The sequence below is a fragment of the Loxodonta africana genome, chromosome 7, assembly GCF_030014295.1.
Source record: "Loxodonta africana isolate mLoxAfr1 chromosome 7, mLoxAfr1.hap2, whole genome shotgun sequence".
Taxonomy (NCBI): domain Eukaryota; kingdom Metazoa; phylum Chordata; class Mammalia; order Proboscidea; family Elephantidae; genus Loxodonta; species Loxodonta africana.
The window spans coordinates 80,790,466-80,811,642 of NC_087348.1; the positions used below are offsets into that span (position 1 = coordinate 80,790,466).

Consider the following 21,177-nt stretch of genomic DNA (forward strand, 5'->3'; position numbering starts at 1 on the left):
CAGCAGAAATGGAGAATTACAGGTTGCTGAATCACCACCGTCCTGCTGGCCAAACCTGTACAGTGCAGACATATTGACACAAGCAGTAGCATCCCAAGCAGAAACCCACCCCACCTGGTGCAGCTAAGCAAGGAGCAACTCAACACTCAACTCCAGAATCAAACAGGAATGATTCCAGACCTATGAAAATTAAGTGCATGCTGCCAACCCATCATGTGTACCACAGCCCCACACCTCCAACAGAGCTCCACAGGCTAAGGAGCTCTCTCTCTCTCTCATTCACCTCCCTCTCCCTCCAGCTCAGTTCAGTGGCATTGAACACCTCCACATCCCCTAAGTCAGGAACTCACAGCCCTGGTCTTGAGGTGCATACCCCTTCACCCAGACACTGGCACAGGGGTCCATGGGCTTGAAGCACCCTCCACCATTCTGATCACACCTGCCAGTGCCTTGCTGGCCATTTCTGCACACAGCACACCCACACTGGCACTAGGCAGGCAGAGTTTCCAGCTGAAGCCCATTTTCACCATCAGCAGCCAAGTAGGAGCTTCTGATCTTTGACATTTGACACTGCCCCATTCCCTAAGCCTGTAGCTCTCATCCTGGTCTGAGATGCCTGCCCTTTAGCTCTGCCACTGGTGCAAGGGCTCACAGACTTGCAGTGTCCTTCACCTCTGCTGATCACCTGTACCAGTGCTTTGCTTGCCGACCTGGAACAGCATACCCTTAGGACAAAGTGGGCAGGAATTCCAGTTTAAACTCATTTTCACCTGCAGCAGCCAAGTAGAAGCTGCAGATCGGTGGCATTTGACACCACCCTGTCCCCAAAGAAGGGAACTTGCTCACCCACACCATGGGCCTAGGGGGCAGTGTCACCACTCAGTCCATCCAGTTGTCCACAGTGGGGGCCTAGGAACCAGTGGTGCTCCCCAATCCCTCCAACCAATAGCACTGGGTGTCCAAGGACTAGCTGCACTAACCCCTCTTTGTGCTCTAGCAGACAGGAGCATGACTTGTTCCAGGCACATGGAGGCAGCCAACAGTACAGGGTCTCACCTCCACATTATACCAGACTGCAACCAGAGACCTGTATCTGCTCCAAACACCCCCACATAGCCCTGCCCACCCAGGTTGAGAGCCTCCACACCATGCACTTGTTGAGCAATGACCCAGGCTTCTTTATCACAACCATTCAGCAAGTGGGAGAGTGTACACAGCAACCAATGAATGGCCAGGGAGAATACCCCCAGAACCCACAGCCAGGTGATCAGCAGGACACATACATCATCTCACCAACAGCACCACCTACATCCTCAGCAGCCCCATAAGAACAGTGAACAGAGTCCTGGGCTCACACACCTAGTAATTGCTCCCCAAACCTGGAGACAGGAAGTGAGAGCTTCAATGTGGCCAGATTAACAACCAGAGTAGCAAACACACCGAGCCTACTTGGACATATCGAAACAAAACAACAATCCAGGATGAAATAAACAAAAATAAAGTAAATAAATGCAATAACTTCTTGATGCCTTGGAGACAACAGTCAATATCAAATCACATAAAGAAGCAGGACAAGATGGTTCTAGCCAGTGGCCAAAATAAAGAATCAGAAAACTTTCCAGAGAAAGATAAGGCAGTAGAGTTTCCTGATAAAGAACTAGAAAAGCTATACAGAACCTTCCAAGAGTTCAAGAAGGCAATCAGGGACAACAAAGATAAAACCCAGAAACACATAGACAAAGCAATAGAAGAATTCAGGAAAACAATACAAGAAAAAAATGACAGAATAAATAGGCTACTAGAACCAATTGAAAGCAACAACTAGAAATCCAAACAATAAAATTTCAGAATTAGACAACTCAATAGAAGGTCATAGGGGCAAAATTGAGACAATGGAAGTCAAAATTAGTGAGATTGAAGATAAATCCCTTGACACCAATCTTCCTGAGGAAAAATCAGAAAAAGAATGAAGAAATCCTAAGAATTATGTGGGATACTATCAAGAGGAAAAACCTACATGTGATTAGAGTTCCAGAACAGGGGAGGATAATGGAAAACACAAAGAGAGTTGTTGAAGATTTGCTGGCAGAAAACTTCCTTAATATCAGGAAAAATGAGAAGATATCTATCCAAGAAGCTCAACAAACTCCATGCAGGGTAGACTCCAAAAGAAAGTCACCAAGACATGTCATAATCAAACTAGTCAAAATCAAAGGCAAAAAATCTAGGAGCAGCTAGGGATAAACAAAAAGTCACCTACAAAGGAGAACCAAAAAGACTCAGCTATGATTACTCAGCAGAAACCATACAGGCAAGATGGCAATTGGATGACATATATAAAACCCTTATGGGGGGGGGGGAATCTTACAGTCAAAAAATCAGATATGATGATGAAATTAGGTGATTTCCAGATGAGCAGAAATTTTAAAAATATGTAAAAACCAAAATTAAAAGAAATATTAAAGGGAGTACTCTGGACAAACAGTGAACATCAAACAAAAATCCAAGACTAGGACACATGACAGATCAAGCAGATAGCAACCCAGATAGGGAATTCACAGAAACAAAACAAAGCTAAAAGACTGAAAATAGGGAACTAGAGATGTCAATATGTAAATGAAAATGTCACAACAAAAAAGAGGGAATAAATGGTGTACAGATAGAGCTTCTGTATGGAGAGAAAGTCAAGTTGATACCGAACAAATAAAAGCCTGTCTTCAACTTAGAAAAATAAATGTAAATTTTAAGGTAACCACAAAGAAACCTAATAAACCTACCCACCAAAAAAAGGAAAAAAGATAAACATTCGGCAAACACAAAATCAAGGATAATGAAAGAGATGAAAAGAAAATACATAAACAAAAAGAACTCAGTACAGAAGAGTAAGCAGAACAAAAAAACTGTTAACACCACACACACACACACACACAAATGACAGCAGTAAACTCATACCTATCAAAAATTACACTGAATATAAATGGCCTAAATGTACCAGTAAAGAGACAGAGAGTAGGAGAATCGATAAAAAATCTTGATGTATGTATATGCTATCTACAGAAGACACACTTTAGACACAGAGACATAAAAAAACTGAAACCCAAAGGATGGAAAAATTATATACCAAGCAAACAATAACCAAAAAAGAGGAGTGGCAATATTAATCTCCAGTAAAATAGACTTTAATGCAAAATACACTAAAAAGAATATGGAAGGACACCATATAATAATTAAAGGGTCAATACCACAGGAGGACATAACCATGATAAATATATATGCATCCAATGACAGGACTCCAAAATACATAAAACATACTCTAACAGCATTGAAAAGAGAAATAGACAGCTCCACAATAATAGTAGGAGACTTCAACACATCACTTTCAGTGAAGGAAAGAATATCTAGAAAGAAACTCAATAAAGATACAGAAGATCTAAATGCCACAATCAACCAACACAGCCTCATAGACATATACAGAACACCCCACCCAACAACAGCAAAGTATACATTTATTTCCAACATACACGGAACAGTCTCCAGAATAGACCACATTTTAGGCCACAAAGCAAGCCTTAACAAAATCCAAAACACTGAAATAATGCAAAGTATCTTCTCTGATCATAATACGATAAAAGTAGAACTCAATAACAGAAATAGCAGAGAAAAAATGCAAATACATGGAAACTAAACAACACCTTGCTTAAAAACTACTGGGTAATAAAAGAAATCAAGGATGGAGTAAAGAAATTCACAGAATCAAATAAGAATGCATACACGTCTTACCAAAACATACGGGGCAGCAAAAGCAGTCCTTAAAGGTCAATTTGTAGCAGTAAATGTACACATCAAAAAAAAAAGAAAGGGCCAAAATCAAAACATTAATCCTACAACTCGAACAAATACAAAGAGAACAGTGAAAGATGCCCACGACCACCAGAAGAAAGGACAAAATAAAGACTATTGAGCAGAAATAAATGAAATAGAGATCAGAAAAACAGTTGAATCAACAAGACCAAAGGTTGGTTCTTTGAAAACAAAAAAAATCAACAAACCATTGACCAATGAAAAAGAAAAACTGGAGAAGAAGCAAATAACATGAATAAGAAATGAGATGGGTGATATCACAACAGATCCAACTGAGATAAAAAGGATCATAACAGAATATTATGAAAGATTGTACTCTAACAAACATGAAAACCTAGCGGAAATGAAAAAGTTTCTAGAAACACACTACCTACCTAAACTAATATAAACTGAGGTGGAAAAACTAAACAGACCCATAACAAATAATGAGATTTAAGAGGAAATAAAAAACTCCCAACACCAACAACAAAAAAGCTCTGGTCCAGATGGCTTCACGGGAGAATTCTATCAATCTTTCAGATAAGAGCTTACACCAATGCTACTCAAACTATTTCAGAGCATAGAAAAGGAAGAAATACTCCCAAGTTCATTCTTTGAAGCCACCATAACCCTGTCACCAAAACCAGGAAAAGACACCCCCAAAAAATGTAACTACAGACCAATATCCCTCCTGAACATAGATACAAAAATTTTCAGCAAAATTCTAGCCAGTAGAATTCAACAGCATATCAAAGATTAATACATTCTGACCAATTGAGTATGCAGGGATAGTTCAAGACTACCAAATCAATCAGTGTAATCCACCACATAGATAAAACAAAAGAATCACACGACCATCTCAACACAGAAAAGGCATTTGAAAAAGTCCAACACCCATTCCTGATAAAAACTCCCAGCAAACTAGGAATAGACAGGAAATCCCTTGACAGAATTAATGGCATTTATACAAAACCATTTTTTTTTTTTTATACGAAACCAATAGCTAACATCATTCTCAATGGAGAGAGACTGAAAACATTTCCCTTGAGAACAGGTACCAGACAAGGACGCCCTCTACCACTACTCTTATTCAACCTTGTGCTATAAGTCTTAGATAAGGCAAGAAAAAGAAATAAAGAGCATCCAAATTGCTAATGAAGAGGTTAAACTATCTGCATTTGCAGACATGATCTTATACACAGAAAACCCCAAAGCATCCACAGGAAAGCTACTGGAACTAATAGAAGATTTCAGCAATTAGAAGGATATAATACTAACATACAAAAAATCAGTAGGATTCCTCTACAACGACAATAAGAACTGTAAAAAGGAAATCAGCAAATCAGTACCATTTACAGTAGACCCCCCAAGAAATAAAGTACTTAGGAATAAATCTAACAAGAGACATAAAAGACCTATACAAACAAAACTACAAAACACTGCTGCAAGAAACCAAAAGAGACCTACATAAGTGGAAAAACATGCCATGCTCGTGGATAGGAAGACTCAACATTGTGAAAAATGTCAATTCTACCCGAAGCAATTTACAGATACAATGCAATCCTGGTCCAAATATTAATGGCCTTCTTTAACGAAATGGAGAAAAAAATCAACTTGCATGGAAAGGGAAGAGGTCCCAGATGAATAAAGTATTATTGAAGAAGAAAAACAAAGTAGGAGGCCTCACAGCACCTGATCTTAGAACCTATTTTACAGCCACAGTTGTCAAAACAGTCTGGTACTGGTACAACAACAGACATATCCACAAAGGGAACGGAACTGAGAACCCAGACCTAAACCCATCCATCTATGGGCAGTTGATATATGACAAAGGCCCAAAGTCTGTTAAATGGGCAAAAGACAGTCTGTTTAACAAATGGTGCTGGATGTCCATCTGTAAAAAAATGAAACAAGATCCTTACCTCACATCGTATGCAAAAACAAACTCAATATGTATCAAAGACCTGAATATAAAATCTAAAATGATATAGATCATGGAAGAAAAAATAGGGACAATGCTAGGGCCTTAGTACATGGCATAAACAGTATATAAGCCATAACTAATTTTTTTTTTTTTAACAATGCACAAACACCAGAAGGGAAACTAAATAACTGGGAGGTCCCCAAAATTAAACACTTATGCTCATCAAAAGATTCACCAAAAGAGTAAAAAAAAGAACCTATAGACCGTGAAAACAAATTTGGCTATGACATATCTGACAAGAGTCTAATCTTTAAAATCTATAAAATACTTCAACACCTGAACAACCAAAAGACAAACCAACTTAAAAACGGGCAAAGCATATGAACAGATATTTTACCAAAGAAGACATTCAGGTGGCTAACAGCCACATGAGGAAATACTCAAGACCTCTAACAATTAGCAATTAGAGAAATGCAAATCAAAACCACTGTGAGATACCATCACACCCCAACATTACTGGCACGAATAAAAAAAAAATAACAAATATTGAAGAGATTGCAGGAAGATTGGGAATTTATGCAGTACTGGTGAGAATGTAAAATGGTACAATCACTGTGGAAAATGATATGGTACTTCCTTAAAAAGCTAGAAATAGACACACCATATGATCCAGCAATCCCACACCTAGGAATATATTCTAGAGAAATAAGAGCCATAACATGAATAAACATATGCATACCCATGTTCATTGCAGCAGTATTCACAATAGCAAAAAGATGGAAACAACCTGGCCCATCAATAGATGAATGGATAAACAAACTATGGTACATACACACAATGACATACTACTCAGAGATAAAGGGCAATGATGAATCTGTGAAACATCTTACAACATAGATGAATCTGGAGGGCATCGTGTCAAGTGAAATACGGCAATCACAGAAAGGACAAATTGTGTAATACCACCCAAACATCCACACAGACACAAAGATCATACATTCTCGATGCTCAGTAAAATAACTGAAAGTAATGCATGTTTGATTTAATAAAGATTTGGTATTTTTAGTACTCAAACTCTGTTTATCTTATATCATGCATAGGACATTCTTGAAAAGAAGAAAAAAAATTACATTTCTACATCATTAGCAAGTTTTATGACATCTTAGTAAAGATTCTATTAAATTTTTTTATTTTGTCAGATACAGCATCATTTCCTTCTGGTTTCCCTACCTTGCTTTTTTTTTTTTAAGTTCTCTATCCATCTTCAACGGATTCAAACATATCAATGCCCATAAAGATGTCACAGATAAAATCTGTCAACATTATCTGTTATATGTGAGGTTGCCATGAGTCAGAACAGATTCAGTGGCAACTAACAACAACCCATCCTCAATACCAGAATTATAGCCAGAAAGTTCTTGGAGTCCTAAGGAACACTGACTGCCTTTTCTTATTTAATTTAGATAATATCTCTTCTGTTCTAAATGGACAAGCTATCACTACAATAGATACTATCACGTCTTTGCATGCTCTTTCTTGTTGAGGCGGCAGAAAGGGTTGAGTGGTATTTTAAGGCATTTACGGATTCAGGAGTAGCAAACACACCAAATATACCACAGGTTTACTAATTCAAACATCTATTCATTCCCATATATGTTAATGAGCATCAACAATGTATGATCTTGAGCAAGTTATGTGAGTAATTATTGGCAAATTTCATATGCAGTGTCAAATTTAAGGTAGGACAAAAGTGCTAATTTTTAGCTCTGTTAAAACTGGAAGTTAAGCTCCTAATAAGGACAGGTGAGAATAAAGTGATCCTCTACCCATGTGATTTGAGTGATAAGACTCATGTGTTATGAGGAAAATTGAAGGTTCCTAGTGGTTAAAGTATTTCTGTTACATGAAAAAAGAAAATGATAGGATGAACATATTTAATGGGACTGAACTGTACATGTGAAGGTTTGTGAAAAGGAAAATGTTTTGTTCCCTATGTACTTACCACAATAAAAAATTAATGAGAAAATGGTCCTTAACCTCTGAAATGGCCCATGCAGGACAGAGTTAATGCCAAACACCCCTGCCATCCAGAACTAAATAGACACTTGCAGTGCGATAGCATGGATCCCATGGCTATAAAGACACATGGAATATATTCCTGCAACCTAAACGTTCTGGAAATTGCTTCTGGAGATATGGCTGATCCTACCGCCCAGAGTTCACAGAAGCTGCCATGGAAGGGAGGACATACAAAGGAACTACAAGTTTTAGAGTTTGATGGTCTCTGGTTCCTAAGCCGAACTATCTCAAATAAATGATCCCTTCCCATAATGGAAGTCTCACAATCTCTCTCCAGAAATGTCACCACGTGGAGAAATAATTATTTCATAGTCCTACACCAGACAAATTGAGAATCAAAATATACAGGGTCCCCAGTCTTTTGTGTATGTGCCATGATGAAATGAGTGGGAAGAAGTAGAAGGAAACGAGAACTATGTTGCCTTTTGCTAACATTGCCTCTTGTTAACTGTCCCCATATTTTAAGCTGTTGTATTCTTAGCGAGCAATTTGCATTTTCCTAAGATAGGTATTATTTTGAACTTGCCTAAACTCACCTCTGTGCTAGGCACAATTAAATCCCTATGCATGGCTGAGAATCTTTGGGGGTTCTTCAAAACCTGGGTTGATGTCTCCTTACATAGGGTTTTCATTTTCCTTGGGGAATTGCCAGCAAGATGGCCCCAGGCTTATTGAGGTTTTTTCAATTAGAAGTTTCAGAGGAATCTGTTAGAAATGGAATGAACTTTGAGTAACAGATCGGTATTTAGAGGCTTTGAAGTATAGAAAGAAAAAATGCATCAACATTTAATGCATTTTCCCAACATAGCCACCAAGCCAACAAGCATTTTTTAAATGTTTTTCCTCTAATTATGAAAGAAATAGGTCTCAGTGAGGAAAATCTGAAAACTGCAGGAACGTGTAACAAAGAGTTGGTAAATCACTCTCAATCCCAACACAGAGGAATCGTTATAGTAAAAAGTGTTGAGCATTTCCTGTAGTGATTTTATAGCTATTATGTATAATATTTTGGGGTTTTTTTAAACAAATTTCAGACTGTATGGGGTTTTGTTCACTATTACATTCTCTCCCTAATATTATTTTGTGAATATTTTTTCATACCATTATATTTACTGACCAGCTGCCATCAAGTTGACTCTGACTCATGTCCACCCATATGTGTCAGAGTAAAACTTTGCTCCATAGGGTTTTCAGCAGCTGATTTTTCAGAAGTAGATTGCCAGACCTTTCTTCCAAGGCTTCTGTGGATGGGCTTGAACCTCCCACCTTTATATTAGCAGCAAAACACATTAACTATACCACCCAGAGAGCCCTTCCATGCTATTGCTGTACTAAATTTAATGAAGCATTTCATTATTGAATATTTGAATTATTTATTATTTTTTCTATCAAAAATTTTTTTTCATTAATATCCTTATCCATTCTGTTTATTTCCTCTCTTCAGATAACTGGAAGTAGGATCAAAGTTTATGGGGTCAAAAGGCATGGGCAATTTTAGTTATATTGATAAATCCTGGGACAAATCATCTCCAGAACATTTGTTCTGAATTTTACCTCCATCAGGGAGTGGACTGTCGCTCTGTAAGTCCTCATTACTGTATGTACTCGTCACCTCATACTGTCTTCTGGTGTTTGGTCTTGAATTCGCATTAACTTCGTTAGTAGTGATTTCATAATCACAATTTTTTTTAATGTTTTTGGTCAATTATTTTCTCATCCTGTGATTATTCATTCACCTCCTTGCCCATTTTCGGTGGGGGTTTTACTGTTTATTTTACTGAATTTCAAGGCACTTTTTAATACTAAATATTTGAGCCCATTTTCAGTCACAGTTTGCAAACATTTTTTCAAGTTAGTATTATACTTTAGATTTTATTTTATGGTACAGAGTTGGTATTATCTTTCTTCCTTTTTATTGAAAAATAAAACACAAAGCAAAATCTTTTGATACTTAAACCCTTATGTGGGAAATGATATAAAGTAGAAAATAAAGTTTTAGCACCCTATACACTGACTTCTCACCTCACTCCTCAGAGGTAAATGTTATTAAAGAATAAGTTCTGGCTTGTATACTTCCAGGAGTTTCCCATATAAGTATTTTCTAAAGTATATATCACTTTTTTTGTTATCCTTTAGTTTTTTAGCATTATTAATGTTACTAGAAAGGAGTACACCCTACTCCTTCCCTGCCCCCTTAAAGTGTGTATGTCTTCCCATTAATACTGAGTAGGAGTTTCTTCATGGTCACTGACCTTATAATTACTTAAAAATTTCTCATAGATTCTGGCCTACTGGCAATAATCCAGTTGTGTTCAAAGTGACTAGTTGGAAAGGCTACTTTCATTTGAATATAGAAGCTTGACTTTGTTTAAAAAACACAATAGAATGCATATAAAATTATTTTGATAATAACTAAATCAGTGCAACTGTATTCCAAAAATATGTGTCTCTCTGCATAAACCCTTTCCTTTTAGATATAAAAATTTCGGAAAATGAAAATTGGCATGAACTGTTGATTAAATATAGATCGGGGGTTCTTAACTTGGGGTCCATGGCCCCTAACGAGTTATCTTCAACTGCATCAGAATCGTTTAGGTAACTTTTTAGAAAGAGAGGTGATGGGGTGCAGTAGGTCTTGGTGGGACCCTATAATTTATCACTTTTGCTTATAAATGTTTGTATTAAGATCAGCATTGACAGAACTTGACCCATTCTTGAGTTTTTTTTTTTTTAATTTTCGGTTTTCATGAATTTCATTGTTTTATTTAACCATGTATATCAGAAGTATATGATATGAGGCCAAGGTTTAACTTGATGTATATTCCACATGTTTACCCATATTTTCCCATTGTCTACTTTGAAACACTATTTTTTCAATTTTCTGTACTATAGTAAAAATGGTATTTCTACAATAGAGTTGAAAAATGACATATAAACCCAGCAAGAACTGGTTCTCCGTACCTTAATGTAGCATGTTCTTCCTCCAGTCCTCAGTACAGGCCATTTCCTCTCCCTAAAATAATTTTTGTCTTCCATCTTTCTTCTACCTAAATAACACCAACTCATCTTTCAATATCAGCTTAAGTACTAAATTCCTCTGAAAGCCTTTTCTGACAGTTGTAATTTGTACTATGATACAAGTTCACTGTACTTATGTCAATTAATTATGCAACTGTGTTCTTGCTTTTTCTCTCTCCCTTATCTCATTCATTTATCTATCTTTTCCTTGTTTTACCTTAATACTTGTGGGGAGTTTTGAGGGCCTCTTCATAATACACCTATCCTTTCTTCTGCAGTTCAGAGCTGAGACATGCAGAAGGAAGGAAGTTGATGCAAAATATCAACAATTTTATGACATACATCTGGGAGAATAAAGCTTTACCTGTTTCTTTCGTAGACAAATGCAAGCCTCTCCACGAGGTGCTGGCCTCTAATGGCATGAATGTGGGAAGATCAGAATGTGTGGTTTGTTCAGACAGGGAGATTGACTGGTGCGAGGGGCAGTGTTCCAACTGAAGATAAGAAACATCTCTCCTATTCAGTGGAACAAGGGTTAGGATGAGCAGCTAAGGATGTTAATCTAAATGAAGTCCCTATACTTGAAGTAATAAGAAGAGAAGAATAATTTTACCCCTCCCCCAACATCTCCCCTTTTCCTTCCCTTAAAATTATTATTTCTTCTTTCTCATAGATACCATCATCTGTACAAAGTAGAACTGCCCCATAGGGTTTCCAAAGCTGTAGTCTTTATGGATGCAAACTGCCTGCTCAATTTTCTGGTTTCTGCAGAGATTAATCATTCCAAAGGAATCAGGGGGAAATCGCAGATGTCAAAAAGAAAAATTTGATCAATGAATCAATTAAAGTTAACAGGATGTATTGAGTGAGGAACTGTTTCCAACAGGGTGCAACCAAACTGAAAATAATGACAGGCTTGAGTTTATGCTATTACAATGCCCTTTAAAAGCTTAGATAAGTGTCTTGCTCTTTGCTTTGATTGGTTACTAACATCTAATTTTCCTTTTGTTTTGTGGAAGTTGTTCACTGAATGCTAAACTGACTTGTCTTGGGTGGATGAATGTTGCCAGCTCCTACTGATAATATGGCTAACTGGCTAACTCATGCTGATATGAAAAACTTGTCTAGTTTCAGTTCTTCAAATAGTTCTCGTTTCTTGTAATGGCCTTGGGACTAATTTTTGTTCAGTTCTTGACCCAGGGGAGCTATTTAAACTCTTGTCTCTATAAAAATTTTTAACACAGACCAATATCAAACATCTTTTCTCTTCAGTAAAATACCTGTGACTTCTTATGTCAAATGCGTTGTTGTTGTTAGGTGCTGTCCAGTTGATTCAGATTCATAGCGACCCTATGTACCGCAGAATGAAACACTGGCCAGTCCTGTGTCATGGTCATTATCATTGTTATGCTTGACCGCACTGGTGCAGCCATCGTGTCAATCCATCTCTTTGAGGGTCTTTCTCTTTTTCACTGACCCTCCACTTTACCAAGCATGATGTCCTTCTCCAGGGACTGGTCCCTCCTGATAACATGTCCAAAGTATGTGAGATGAAGTCTGGTGATCCTCACTTCTAAGGAGCATTCTGGCTGTACTTCTTCCAAGACAGATTTGTTCTTTCTTTTGGCAGTCCCTGGTATATTCAATATTTTGCACCAACACAACTCAATGGCATCAGCTCTTCTTCATTCTTCCTTATTCATTGTCCAGCTTTCACATGCATATGAGGCAATTGAAAACACCATGGCTTGGGTCAGGCCCACCTTAGTCCTTAAAGTGTCATCTTTGCTTTTTAACACTTTAAAGGGGATCCTCTTCAGCAGATTTGCCCAATGCAATGCATCATTTGATTTCCTGATGGCTGCTTCCACGGTTGTTGATTGTGGATTCAAGTAAAATGAAATACTTGATGACTTCAATCTTTTCTCCATTTATCCTCATGTGGCTGATTTGTTCTTTATGTTGAGCTGTAATCCATGCTGAAGGCTATAGTCTTTGATCTTCATCAGTAAGTGCTTCAAGTCCTCTTCATTTTCAGCAAGCAAAGTTGTGTCACCTGCATAATACGGGTTGTTAATGAGTCTTCTTCCAATCCTGATGTCTTGTTCTTCTTCGTATAATCTAGCTTCTCAGATTATTTGCTCAGCATCGTGACTGAATAAATATTGTGAAAGGACACAACCCTGACACACACCTTTCCTGACTTTAAACCCTGTTGTATTCTCTCGCTCTGTTTGAACTACTTCTCTTGATCTATGCATAGTTTCCTCATGAGTACAATTGAGTGTTCCGGAATTCCCGTTCTTTACAATGTTATCCATAATTTGTTATGATCCACACAGTCAAATGCCTTTGCATAGTCAATAAAACACAGGTAAACATCTTCCTGGTATTCTCTACTTTCAGCCAGTATTCATCTAACATCAGCAATGATATCCCTTAATCCACGTGTTCTTCTGAATCTGGCTTCAATTTCTGGCAGTTCCCTGTCGGTGTACTGCTGCAATCACTTTTGAATGATCTTCAGAAAAAATTTACTTTCATGTGATATTAATGATATTTCCCAATAATTTCTACATGTCCTTGGATCACCTTTCTTGGGAATAGGCATAAATATGATCTCTTCCAGTCAGTTGGCCAAGTAGCTCTCTTCCAAATATCTTGTCATATCAAGTGAGCACTTCCAGCGCTTTATCCCTTTATTGAAACATCTCAGTTGGTAGTCCATCAATTCCTGGAGCCTTGTTTTTCACCAGTGTCTTCAGAGCAGCTTGGACTTCTTCCTTCAGTACCATCAGTTCTTGATCATATGCTACCTCTTTAAATGACTTAATGTCTGCCAATTCTTTTTAGTACAGTGACTCTGTGTATTCCTTCCATCTTCTTTTGATGCTTCCTGCATCTTCCAGTATTTTGCACATTGATTACTTCACTATTGGAGCTCAGGGCTTGAATTTTTTCTTCAGTTCTTTCAGCTTGAGAAATGCCAAGTGTGTTCTTCCCTTTTGGTTTTCTAATTCCAGCTCTTTGGACATGTCATTATAATACTTAACTGTCTGCTAGAGCTGCCTTTCGAAATCTTCTGTTCAGCTCTTTTAAGTCATCGTTTCTCCCATTTGATTTAACTACTTGACATTCAAGAGTAAGTTTCAGATTCTCTTCTGACATCCCTTTTGGTCTTTTCTTTCATTCTTGTCTTTTCAATGATCTTTTGCTTTCTTCATGTATGATGTCCTTGATGTCATCCCACATGTCTGATCTTCAGTCTTTAGTGTTCAAAGGTTCAAATCTATTCTTGAGATGGTCTCTAAATTCAGGTAGGATACACTCAGGGTCATACTTTTACTCTAATGGACTGATTCTAGTTTCTTCAGCTTCAACTTGAACTTTCGTATGAGAAATTGATGATCTGTTCCACGAGTGGCCGTTGACATTGTTCTGACTGATGATATTGAGCTTTCCATAGTCTCGTTCCACAAAGGTAGTCGATTTGGTTCCTGTGTATTCCATCTGGTGAGATCAACATGTATAGTCGCTGTTCATGTTGTTGAAAAAAGGTATTTGCAAAAAGCCGTTGGTCTTGCAAAATTCTATCACGTGATCTCCAGCTTTGTTTTTATCACCAAGGCCATATTTTCCAACTACTGATTGTTCTTCAAATATATGCCAGATATAAAAGTCTTAAATTCAAACTTCTCATCTTTAGTCATTCCACAAAATAATTAAGCCATCCTTGTGGGGTATTGTTCATTTTTCAGTTTTTCTCTAAAACAGCTTTCAAATTAGCTTTAAGCTTTCTTTAGAGATAATCCACATCTATGGTGCTTTTTCACACAAGGAAAGTTAAATTTTTCATTTATTGATACTGAGAAGCAGAAATCAGGGAAAAAGAGAGATAAGATTCCACTTTTAATTTTGCCTAAACATTGCTAGTTCAGTAAAACATAAAACATAACTCTCAGTAGACACTGTTGTTACACCTGCTGCCCCCAATTCCCACCTAATTACATATTGCTATTTTTTATTAATATTCAATCTTAGTGTTCTGAGATTTACCTAGTCTTACTGTTCATATGGAAACCCTGGTGGCGTAGTGGTTAAGTGCTATGGCTGCTAACCAAAGGGTTGGCAGTTCGAATCCACCAGGTGCTCCTTGGAAACTCTATGAGGCAGTTCTACTCTGTCCTACAGAGTTGCTATGACTCAGAATCGACTCGACGGCACTGGGTTTGGTTTGGTTTTTTGGGTTTGCTGTTCATATAGCTCATATTCCTCTTCTATAAAATGGAGATAATTAAACTTATCCCATAGTTTTGATGTAAAATTTCAATGAAATAAAATATATAAAACATTATAGTTCCTGACAAATTCTAAATGTTTAATAAATGACATTTTAGGAAAAGTAATTCCTTAATCACTTTGATACTCTTTTGGTATGGTTGCAATGAAAATACTCTGATGAACAAAATTTCCAAAACCAAAAACATAATCCCAAGATATAATAAATTTATTAATGGCAAGCTACTCAGCACCTCACAATTTATGTCAGATGTGGGCACTTTTATAATGGTAGAATTTTTTAAAATGTCAGATTTTGCTTCTAAATATGTGAAAATTACACTGTAAAAATACGTAATTGATTAATATATTTCACGGTCATCTCACCCTATATACATAATATCAAAATATACCCTTTACATTAAAAGATGAGAGATTTAACTTTTACGAATATAATTAATCTCTCTCTCTGTGCATCTATTTGCATCCTGTTCCTGTTCCCATTCTATTTATTACTCCAGTTACCTCTCGGGCTAGGCTCTTTTTCTTTCTGATTTTCCATTCAACCTTACTATTTCTGAATACCACATTTGTCATTCCACCTCCCTTTTCTTATTCCTCAGCTAGTTCCAGAAATCTAAATCAGCTACTCCTTTCTCCATCACCCCTCTACAAAAAAATATAGGTAAAGCAGTGAAGTCAAAACATTCTTGCTTGGCAAGTTACATAGATTTTCTTTAGTCTCCTTTCAACTACTTATATATGCTGTCCTCAAACAGCTGGCAGATGGTACCCACTCTTTTTGAAAATTCTGCCTCATATTAATTCCAAGGAGTACTTTCCAGATTGTGTTGAACTCCATTGACCCGTGCCCTACCTACTCAAGTTTCATTTCTGTACACACTGGTATAGCCCTATGAGTTGAAATAGTGAGGCACCAGGATATCAGAGATAAATGTTCAGGCAAGGGGATTTTTTTCAGTAAAGTTATACAGGGTCGTTATGAGTTGGAGTTGACTTGATGGCAGTGGGGCTCAACGGGGATACAAGCCATATATAAATATGGAATAGGAAGGATGTCCTAACATCCTGAAATTTAGCACAGGCACTCTTTGGAAGAGTTTCATGCTTCCTTGCAGTGAATAGAACAATTTACTTATGACCTTTCAACAACTTTCTGGAACCTTTCTAGGCTATCTGACATTCTTTATCCTTTCCTATATACTTACCCACAGTACCTAGACCAAAGTGCATTAATCACCAAGAGTTTTACTTGAAGTCGAATATCCTATTTCATCCTGTGTGTTTGTTCCACAAATTCTCACTAAAGTTAATTTATGTGTGAAAAGTGTACTTTTTCTTCTCTATTTCATGTTTTTTCTATCAAATCAGAGGTCTTAGATTAAAATTACTGAGATTATTTAGTGCATTTAATGGCAGAAAATTCAGATATTTTATTCTGTAGAGAGATCATTTTTGTTGAATTTTGCATTTGCTGTCTTCATTTATAACTTTTTTCTTCATCTTCATGCTAAATGCAGAATTCTATATCATATATTTATCTCACAGCCAAAATATCTTTCTCTCTAAAGAACAGTTTGATCACTCCTTCACGGATCTGCTTTGTCTTCACTCCATAGACAACTGGATTCAAGGTGGGAGGCAGCAATAGATAGAGGCCGGCAATAAAGATGTGGATGTGGTGAGGTATGGTGCCTCCCCCAAAGCGGTGAGTGAAGAAGTTAAAGAAAGCTGGAACATAGGTAATGACAATAGCACATATGTGTGATGTACAGGTGCTGAAGGCTTTGTGGCGAGCATCTGCAGATGACAGATTCAGTACAGCACGAATGATCATGATGTAAGACAGAGAGATACAGAACATGTCAAATCCCCCAATCAATATGGCAGCTATGAGACCATAGATAGCATTAATCTTAACATTGCCACAGGATAATTTGGCCACGGACATATGGTCACAGTAAGTGTGATGGATAAGGTTGCCCTTGCAGTAGGGAAGACGCTTAATCAGAAGAGTGAATGGGATCATGAGCAACACACTTCACATGAAGGTGGCAAGCCCAACCTTGATAGTTACAGTGTGGGTGAGGATGGTGGAATAGCGTAGAGGGTAGCAAATGGCCACATAGCTGTCCAGAGCCATGAGCATAAGCACCCCAGACTCCATGCCTGTCAGCATATGTATGAAAAACATCTGTACAAGGCAAGCATTAAAGTCAATCTCTTTGAGACTGAACCAAAAGATGCATAACATATTGGGGACAAAGGAAGTGCACCCACTAACATCTGTAAAGGACAACAGGGCTAGAAAGTAATACATGGGCCGATGCAGGGGCTCCTCATGGCTGATGAGGTAGATGAGCCCACAGTTTCCCACTACAGCAATGATGTACATGAAGCAGAATGGCAGGGAGATCCAGATGTGTGCAGCTTCCAGCCCAGGAATTCCATTGAGAATGAAGTACTTTGGTGTCATACTGGAGGTGTTGGCTCCATGCATGGTGATCAACTGGAGGGCACACTACTCTCTGCACTGTTTTATAGAAGAAGAGAGCAACTTTGTTATTTTCAGCCAGAGACAAAAGATGAACAAGTATTTTGCACAATATAAATAACGGATTTAAGAACAAAATTCATCTCTTTGTATCCAGACTAATATTCTTTGATTCTACTGAGTGTCCTGATCCTGTTACCGAATCAAGAGAATAAAAAAACCAATTACCATGCAGCCAATTCCAACTCACGCTGGCCCCACATGTTACAGGTTAGAATTGCTTCATAGTGTTTTCCTGACTGTGGTCTTTATGAAAGCAGGTTTTCCGGCGTTTCTTCAGTGGCACTGCTGGGTGGGTTTGAACCCTCAACCCCCTGGGTCAGCAGATGAGCACAAGCTGTTTGTGCCACCGAAGGATCTAACAGAATGAAAGCATAGTAACAAAGCCTTAGCCTGGCTTGATTTTATACTGTGAACTCTGTCTACATGTATGTCTAAAAAAAGAACAAAAAACAAGCAAAAAAAAAAAAAAAAAGGCAACGTCTAAAAACAACAACAAAAAAAACCCCAACAAACCCATTGCTATTGAGTCCATTCTGACGTATGTAATCATGTGATACAAAGTAGAACTGCTTCGTAGGGTTTTCTTGGTTTTAATTTTTGGTGAAGCAGTTCCCCAGGCCTTTCTTCCTCAGAGCCTCTAAAGTGAGTTGAAACCACCAAACTTCAGGTTAATAGCTGTTGACAAACAGCATGTGCCACCCAGTTTCTTTTGTCTATATGCACCTGCTCTTATTCCCAGCCCAGTGACTAATACTTGCTTTTTTCCCCCTCAACAATTTCCAAATTATCAACCCTGTTTAAATAATAGTGATTCTCTTCTCCCCTCCCACCGCACGCATATAATTTTCCTTCTTCCAAGAAGTTTTTTATATGTGCCCAATGGACTAGAGTCAATGAAGTATTTGAGCACCTACGTATTACACAAATATATTATGGGACTCAGCCTAATCTACCTACAAGTCTAAAACCTGGCAAGTCTAGATTTTTCACATCAGAACTATCAAAAACAGAAGACCAGATAGTTATATACTAAGATACAACTTATAAAGTGTTGCTAGTGCATTTGCATTCAATCTCGAATTGTTCATTGCTGGTAAACACGAAAAATTTTTGTAGTATTTACATTTAACCAATAACATTGTTAAACTCTTAATTAATTCTCATGCTTTCTAATGATTCTTATCAAATTTCTATGTGGATCAGTACAAAATCTATAATTATATTTTATGTTTTCTTTTGGTGTATTATTTCTAGCCCCCAAATGACTATGACAAATTATATTGGAAAAGATGCAACCCTTATTAATTTCTTGGTTTGTTTTTTGAGAACTGTTAGCTTTCCACCCTTCTTCTATGTTTTGGAACACAGATCTAAATTGAAAAATCTTTCCTGATTAAAATCATAAGACTCTAGGGACTTATATTTATTTTTGTAGAAAATTCTTCTTTACTTTATGTTTTTTAAATTTCTTCCTTAGTTATTGCTGGTTTTAGACTATTAACTTGAGTTATTCATTTTCCCAAAGCACTGTACATTTTATTACGTTTTCACAAATTATTATAAATCACCTTCTGTTATATTTTAATATAAGCCATAAGCAGTCTGTACTGCAGTTTTCATTTTGGTGCTTCTATTTTCTCTTTTTTGAAAGGGTTTATCCTAGAGTTTTCTATAGGTGTTATTTTTTAACCATTGGTTTTAATCACAAAAGATTTTTAAAATGACGTCGTATAAACATTCTCAATGTATAAAAAAGACAAAAGCAAATACTTCTAGTTGAAGCATGGAGAGGTTCTGAAAAGTGCCAACTTTGCCTCTGCTTGATAGCCAAAGGTTGAATACCATTGGCCTGCATTTTATCTTGAGTTTTGCCCTTTTTCATGCCAAAAATTGCTTTAAAAAATCATCGGCTCTCGTCTTTTCCTCTTTTTTAGGTATTTAGTAAACATTTTGCTGACACAATTTTCTTTTTCCTTTCCATTATTTCTTCATTATTGTTTTGTAGAACATCTTGGGCTAAATAATTGACTTACTTTCATTCAACAACATGACCATGATTGTAAGTTTATTTTACCTCTGAAAAGAGCCTTGCATCTATGCCATATCCAGTCTTGGTAGTCTTATTTTTACGGTTTCTAAAATGATAATTTTCTTTCTTTCTTTTCTTTCTTTCTCTCTCTGTCTCTTTCATTCTCTCTATCTCTCTTTCTTTCTTTCCCCCTCCCCTTTTAATCAGGAGCTCTTTATGATGATGCGTTAACCAAATAGAATATGTTTGTGAGGTTCCACAGAGCACAGATTTATGTGGTATTTTGGGAAGGCCAGCCTCTTCCTCTCCTAAGATGTGATGCTGCTCATAAAGCTATCATTTTCTCTACTCAGAGGACATAAGAGAATCAGGGCAAGAAAAAGAGACAAAGACAGAAAGGACACAGGAACACAGCACATGCTGTATCCCCTCTAACAACCTCCTAAGGAAATACCTCCCTCCTTTCCATAGATTTCAGTGGGGGAAACTTTTGTGCTGAACTAGCTGTACCTCAGGGAGAAGGGAAATGTTGTAATTCCAGATACAGAAATTTTGAGCAGACAGCATTCTTTTCACCTGGAATAAGGAATAAAAATTCGGGTGTCTCTATAAGTTGGAATTGACTTGACAGCAATGGGTTAGTTTTGTGTTTTATTTGGAATGAAACACGCTGAGGTTAAATTCTTGGTCAATTACCAGCCCTGTGAGCGCAGTAGCTCTAAACTTCAATTTGCTTCGCTCTAAAATACTTTAACCATTAACTTGAGTAAACCATGGAAATTTTCGGCACAGCCTGGAATGTAATAATCAACATATATAATACTATCACAATTAATTTTGGTAGCTTTTATTTTCATTATTTTGCTAATAAAATACATGTAATTTAATTAAAAACATGTCTAGCCGTTCCTCAAAACCTCTAGTGTTCTTTCATCTCAGAGCAAAAACCAAAGTCCTTATTATTGTTGGCAAAACCTTATATGATTAGGACGCTTTTTTATCTCTGATTATGTGTCCCGCTACTTTAACTCTGACTGTCTTAGCCTATCCATACCTACCCGAGGTTTCTCAAACTCAACAAGCATGTGTACAACTTAGGGCCTTTGCACTAGCCTTTGTACTTCATTGTCTGGTAAGTGTATCCCCAGGCATTACGATGATGCGTGTTTTGATGACTTCAGGTCTCTCTATTCAGTGTCAAGATAAAAGTGAAGTTTTTCTTTGCCTCCAAATTTAAAAGTGCACCACTCTTGCCAATATTGACATTACACATCTTACTTTCCAGTTTTTCTTTACTCCACAGCAATTAGTATTGTCTGTTGTTCCCTATGAATGTAAAATTTATATGCACAGTGATTTTTGTCTATTTTCTTCACTGGTGTATTTCTTGCACATAAAGTAGTTACTGGCACAATAAAAATGTGTAGAATG

General features: G+C 37.2%; 1 pseudogene; it reads right to left on the reverse strand.

Annotated features, from left to right (window-relative positions):
* Positions 1 to 13,291: 13,291 nt before the first annotated feature.
* On the reverse strand, positions 13,292 to 17,660 carry LOC100655132 (olfactory receptor 52N2-like; annotated as a pseudogene).
* Positions 17,661 to 21,177: the final 3,517 nt, after the last annotated feature.